We start from the raw sequence: 7,500 nt of genomic DNA on the forward strand, positions 1-7,500 counted from the left end.
GTCTCATATTATTTCAGCTAAGTTTCAAACACCTTCAGTTACGTTCCTACTCAGTAAAGGTTCCTACTACTTCAGCCGACTTCAGTTAAATTCAGACCACCTCCCTTAATTCCTAGACTACTTTAGTTAAGTCTCAGATTATTTAAACTTGGTATCAGATTACATAATTTAAGTTTCATACTTCAGTTGAGCCTCAGACCACTTTAATTACATAAAAGACTACTTCAGTTAAGACTCTTATTACTTAAGTTCTGTCTCAGGTTGTTCCATCAGTCTTAAACTTCTTTATCTTCATTTTCAGTTATGTCTCAAGCTACTTCAGTTAAATCTCAGATGATTTCAAGTAAGCTTCGAACCACTTCAGTAAAGTTTCAAACTACTTTAATTAAGTTTCAGGCCACACCAGTTAAGTCTCACACTACTTCAGTTAAGTCTGAGATTACTTCGGTTGACTATCATACTATTTCAGTTACGTCTCAGACCAAAGAGATTTTTTTTTCAACAAAATTGTGATTCTTGTTCTGAAACGAAAACAATCATATTTTTTTACCTGTTTCTACACCTGCTCTTCAAAATTTGACGTCATTTGAACAAAAACGAGTAAGCTATTAGACTGAGAAATTATGTATAAAAACTAATAGCCCAGTACTATACGCGCACAGGTGGCGTAATTGGAAACGTGCTGGTCTTACATTCGCTGAGTTGTGTGTTCGAACCCCGCACTCCTCTCCCATTCCTAGCAGTGAATGTTACCTTCCCCAGCAGTCCCCAAAGCGCATAGGGCAAAGATGACGGCTTCGGCCGCAGCTACTCAGCGCCTCCTGGCGTCAGCTCCTCACCTTCCTCTTGTATTTTATCCTTCGTGATCCCTCTCAAGGCACCACACCGGGACTTAGTAAGGCAAATAAGTCCCTTCCACCTTCGAAGGCACTCGCCACTGCCTCTCGTAAACTTCCAGCACAGGATTTCGCACGAAACGCAAAAACCTAACACGAGTCACGTCCAGCAATTATGCAAAATAACTAGACGAAAAAAAAAAATCGAGGAAATTCTAGGAAGATAGGCAGATGAGATAGAGTCAAGCAATGAGGGTGTGGCTTCTAACGCTGGACAGACAATTTTTTTTTCTTTTGTAATTGCCCGATTACCCTGACTGATAATATTAGAAGAGCGAAGGAAGGAAGGAAGGAAAGGCAAGCACGATTGCATGTGAGATTTTCGCGTAAAAATAAACAAAAAGTCATAATAAAGATGAAGAAATATTTTAAACTTGGAAACAACCTTTACGGGATTTGATCTTTAACTGAATAAAACTGACATCAGCCTGATCGTAACCTCTAAAGTATCTGCCCTAAATAGTCTGAAAGTTCCTGTGTTATGGACTGTAGTTTACCGGTGCTTCTGTCCTTGCAAGATAACAAAATAAAAGATTAATTCATGGAGACAAACAAAGTAAATACAATATAATAGTGATGATGATAATAATTATCAATGATGATGATGATAACAATAAAGTAGCAATAGTAATAATAGTATTCATAATAGTTATAGCAATAATGTAACAATACTAACAGTAATAATAGTAATGATAATGATAATAATGATGATAATGATAATAATGATAATAATGATAATTATGATATTGATAATAATAATAGATAAATATATAAATAGGTAAATGAGTTGTTAATGCCTTCGAGAGTTGTACTGTAGCATGTAACATCCATCAGACTGCCGCCAGACGATTTTATTGATATAAAGGAAATCTGTACACCTATATTAGATGATGAAAAGGAAATGAACTGAGTATGGAGAAAGGAAGCACATATAAAGAGGAAAATGAAAAAGAAGATATAAAATATGGATACGAATAGGAAGAACAGAGGGAATGAAGAAATAAAGAAGAAGCAGGACAGAGAGAATGAAGGATGTAAAAGGAAATGAAGACATAGGTGAATAAGAAACATAGAGTGGATAAGGATGAGAAGAAGGAAGAGAAAACAGGGAAAAAGGAGAAGAAGAAGACAATGAGAATCAAGGGAAGACAATACATAATGTGGATATGGAAGAAAAAGACCAGAGAGAAAAATAAAAAAAGAAAATAGACATTTAAGAAAAGGAAGACAAAGAAGAGACGCCATTGAAAGATTTTTTTTTCTCCCGATACGACCAACTGAGAAACGTCCAAAATTAAATCTGGAAAATGAGTTGAAGACAAGAAATGGTCCAAAAACAGGAACTACATAAATATAAATCACGATTTATAGAACAATAAATCTTGAAGCGAGCACCTGATGATGGAATAGCTCAGGAATGATCCAGGGAACGGTGCAGACCTCTCTTGGCGGCGCCTCACGATCATGGACGCCGCAGAAAATTACTTTGTTTCCTTATCTGATCTATAGAAGTCTGAAATACTACAGGTCTGTAGCAGAGCTGCTATCATAACCTTGGGCAGAATATTATATAAATTTCTAAATTATATGTTGCAATATTTCATAAAAAGAAATACCAGAATAGGCAAAAAAAAAGCAGAGAAACCTATGTATGACATAACAAAAGAAAAAATATTTAATAAGTAAAAAGTATATCGAATTATGCGAATGTTTACAGATATCCATGATTACTTGTGAATATTTGTTTATTTACTGTATTTATCATTTGCATTTATTTCATCATTTCACCTATTTTATTCATATTTATTAATTAGGATTATTTATTCGTCTAGATTATGAATATCTTTTAATTTATATTCATATCTTTATCGTTTATTTATTTTATTATATATATTTTAGTTATATTAATTTGCCTTATTTATATTCGTTTTTCATATAAATTTATTCTTTTAATTTAGAAAGATGGATAAGACTTTAATATAGTAATATTTAGATAATTTTCTATATTAGGAATCTAGAATCGGGAATTTTTAAAACTCCTATTACCAGAAGCATTTTTAAAATCTAGTGTCTTTGACGAGTGTTTTCGCTCCAAGTTCTAGAAACTCCCAATGAAGAAAAATGTTGTGAAAAATAAGAAACTGGTCACATGAAAATTCAGTGTAATACTAATGAGTGAATATGAATGAAGGACCTTATAGAGAAGTAAAAATTAGTAACTATTGATACTGAAAGAAAAAAAGAAAGAAAAACGAAATTTATGAAAAAGTTAATTGAATAAACATATAAACAACCGAATTGTAAGACTTTAATCCTTCCTTATAGGGAGTATGGTCGAATCAGAACCTGCGATTTGCTTTGACTTCGTGAAAAAATACAGGGAGGTTTTCGTCCCCCCCCCCTCCTTTTGCTTAAGGGATGTCAAATCAGTCACCAATAGCCCTTCATTTCATTGAGGAAACTGGATTTTTTTTTCCTCTGGTCACCCTCGTTTCGTCTATTGAGTTAATCTTTTAAGCCTTTGAACAACATGGGTTTCGATCAGTTGAGATTCCCAAACATTCCTTTGTCATCAATTAACCACTTCAGCTAGACCTGCTTAGTCATGTACTCCTTTCCTCCCATCCGTAAAACTACATTGCCTCGGTGACAAAAAAAAAAAAAAAAAAAAAAAAAGGGTACAGAATTAATGCTACGTCTTCAAGCGTGATATATTCACCCCCTACCGTGTAATTGCCCCCCGCCCTCATCCCATCCCCTTAGGCAGATTTTTTAAATCTAGGTTTAAGCTCCCCTGCGGGTTCTAAGATTAACTTTACTAGGTGCTGGGAAAGACTTATGTGATGTGTAGTATGATGATCTTGGGGTATTGCACCTCTGGGAAGGTGATAATGAGATGCCTACACCAGGAGGCGCTGAGTAACTGCGGCCGAAGCTGTCATTATTGCCCTATGCGCTTTGAGGAGTGTTGGGGCAGGTAGCACTTACTGCTGGGAATCGGAGAGGAGTGCGGGATTCGAACCCACAACTAAGCGCATCCGGGGTCAGTAAGCTTACGAGTACCGCAGGACATAGGAAGGCGCTATGTACAAAGTATAATAATGCCTCTACTCCCAAGAGTAATATTAAAACATGAATGAATATTTTTTGAAAGACTGCGTTTTATGCTTTGACTTCATCTATTCATGTTACTTCTGTCATTTTGAAATATTTCAGAACAGTGGTAAAATTTTGAAGAAATTATGACACAAAAGCAGAAGAAATTTCATACTTCGTGTGACTAATTGATCATCAAACCTATTTTATTTTATCTTATTTATGTAGTTGTTTATTCATTTAATTGTTTATTTGTTTTATTTTCCTACTTAGATTTATTTGTTTGTTCATCATTTTGTTATTACTATAATATTTTTTTCCTTTATTTATTTATTCATTTCTTATTTTTTTCATTGTATTTATTTATTTTTTGTTGTCATCCCCCCCTTTTAGATTCTACTGATCACTGATAGCTTTGTTTTATTTTTCTACTTAGATTTATTTATTTATTTATTATTTATTTTATTATTACTATTATATTAATTATTTATTTTATTTATTTTCATCTATTTATTTATCTATTTATTTTGTCATCCCATCATTTTAGATTTTACTGATCACTGGACCCATTGATCTCTTATTTCTACGGGGTACTGAGCAAAATGAAAGATCAAGTATAACATCTATCTCAATCCATATACCAAAAAGCTTCTTCCCACTGGCAAGGGAGGTGTACAGCAAGGGTATCCACACACCCTTCCTCCATACCACACCCATCCATTACCCATTTGTTTCCCTTTTCATCTTAACTCCTTGACGAAAAAGGACCATCCCTGACTCCCGCCCAGTGCCTGGATCAGAAGCCATGCAGCAAGTACGACATAATTTATTTCATTTCAGCCTTGTATTAAGGTCATGCTGGATTACCTAGGGCCAGGTACAAGGGATGGTGGAGTACCCAAGTCTAAGTACAGGGCGTGCCAAGGTCGGAAAAAGGTGAAAAAAGTATTGTCTTAGCTGATTGAGATAGTTTGGTTTTAACCAGAATAAAGTTACAAATGAGGATCACACTTCTGAACGCATTAAGACCAGGGGCGCTCCGTTGCCTGAATAGAATCGATTTTTGGCCATTCGGGAGGAAATATATGAAGTTTGGCAATGTCTTAAATGTATGTGGAGAAATAGGTCTATGACTGAACGATATTAACTGAAGAAAACCTGTTCATAAGATTTACTACAATAATAATGGAGCTGGTTTATGTCAATGTAAAGTAAATACTCAAGTGAAAATATAATTCTCATAGCTCGGATGCATCATAAATTATGTTTGACCTGTACCGTTGATATAATTCTGTTTACAACAAAACCACTTTGATAACAAGGGGAACTATGATATATAGAAACACATTAAACATTCAAGAACGGAAGAGATATTTGCATGAATATCATGGGTCAGATATCTGCAGGAGTACCTGGGATACAAGCAAAATGCGGCCGAGAACCATAACGTGGAGAGTTTCGTAATTGTGCGCGATCGTTCTTGTCTGTGGGTGTATATGTGCGCAAGTTTGGGTTTGGCTCAGGGATCCTTGTCTGCCTCGCAACCTTGGTTCGGGCGTGAACTTCTGTGCGTGCACTATCATCCTCCACGCTTGAGCGATCAAAATTTGTATCATTCTTGCCGCTTCCTTCGTTGGACTACGGTAAAGAATGAAAGAGAGAGAGAGAGAGAGAGAGAAGCATAAGAGGAAGACGTAGCAAAAGAGAGAGAGAAAGAGGGAGAGGGAGATATATATATATATATATATCTTCGTTTCTGCTAATTGTTTATTGTAATTTTACACATCACCCTTGAATCTTTTTTGTAGTTCATATTGTCTTTATGATGTTACTGAACATATGGTATTTCTGCAAATTTTTTGTTTCCTGTTTCTAGGTTAGGTTTTTGTTATTCTTATTAGATATGGTTTGTTTTCTGTGTACTGAACTGTATGTATACAAAGACACATATTTATATAAACACACACACACATTCACGCATACACACACCACACACACACACATGTAGGAGATGGAATGGGTGGGAGTGGTTTCTATGCCTTTGTTTTTTGGCTATATCCTGTGTAAGGTGGAAAAAGCCTTGGGTATATTTATATGCACACACACACACACACACACACACACACACACACACACACACACACACATATATATATATATATATATATATATATATATATTTGTATGTAATATATTTATATATATATATATATATATATATATATATACAGTATATATATATCACTTAGACAAAATGGAGTAGCACATTTGTAAATATATATATATATATATATATATATATATATATATATATATATATATATATATATATATCATCACAAAGAACCCACAGTTGGCATAAAAAGAAACTTAGAGGGAAGTATAACTTTTATGTTTCGGCTAATAGCTATAGCCTGAAAAGGGCTATAGCTATTAGCCGAAATATTGAAGTCATACTTTCTTTTAAGTTTCCTTTTATTCCGATTGTGAGTTCTTCTTGATTATACATATACATACCTACAGACATAAATACATATATATATATGTATATGCATATATATATATATAAATATATATATATATATATATATATATATATTTGCTAGTTGAGCACTGCACACCCAGCAAACATATTAAATACATCATAGATATTAGTATCATTTGATAATATGGTCAGGGCTCATAATGCAGAGCTAATTTTTCCATTGACTGTTATAAAATATTGTGATAGCTGTTTTTGAGATAGCATTGCACACCCACAGCTAATAACATCATGAGACGGCACCAATCAGATGACGGGATAAAGGGTCTTAACAACAAGATTAAGGGATGAAGAGGAGCAAAAATTCACAAGCACACATTCTGTGTTCGTTTAGGTTGATATGGGTTTGTGCATACCAATTGGTTAACAATTTATTAACAGAAATAATTTTCTTTAAAATTATTCTGTTCTTACAGTATGACGATAAAATATGATTTTTTTTTTTTTTTTTTTTTTAATATTCAGCTGGATGTAGTCAGAAGTAAAACTTAAGTTTGGTCCAAGTCTAGGTTTGGTGTCGTAGCAATATCAGTTGTTATTTACATGAATCGAACTGGAGCAGTTTCGTCTGGAAAACATAGTAGAATGCTGTATGTTAATATGTTTGTTTATCTGGTTATTTTGTTCTTGAATCTATGCATACAATGAAAACAATCTCTTGTTTTTCAGTGTATACAATGTGTAGAACATTTGGTTTATTTATGTATGGCATTCCATATCACATGCAATTTGCCTTCTGTATTCTGTACAGATATTGTCTAAAGGTTGTATGATCATTTTGAGGAATACTTCTGCCAATCCAGTTGGTTGAGCAATTATCACACGCTGTGGAAATAACCACAACATAAATGCATATATAAATATATATATATATATATATATATATATATACATATATATATATATATATATATATATATATACATATACATATATTTACATATATATATATATATATATATATAT

This window comes from Oratosquilla oratoria, chromosome 4 (genome assembly GCF_046742065.1).
Source record: "Oratosquilla oratoria isolate Oo_2021 chromosome 4, ASM4674206v1, whole genome shotgun sequence".
NCBI lineage: Eukaryota > Metazoa > Arthropoda > Malacostraca > Stomatopoda > Squillidae > Oratosquilla > Oratosquilla oratoria.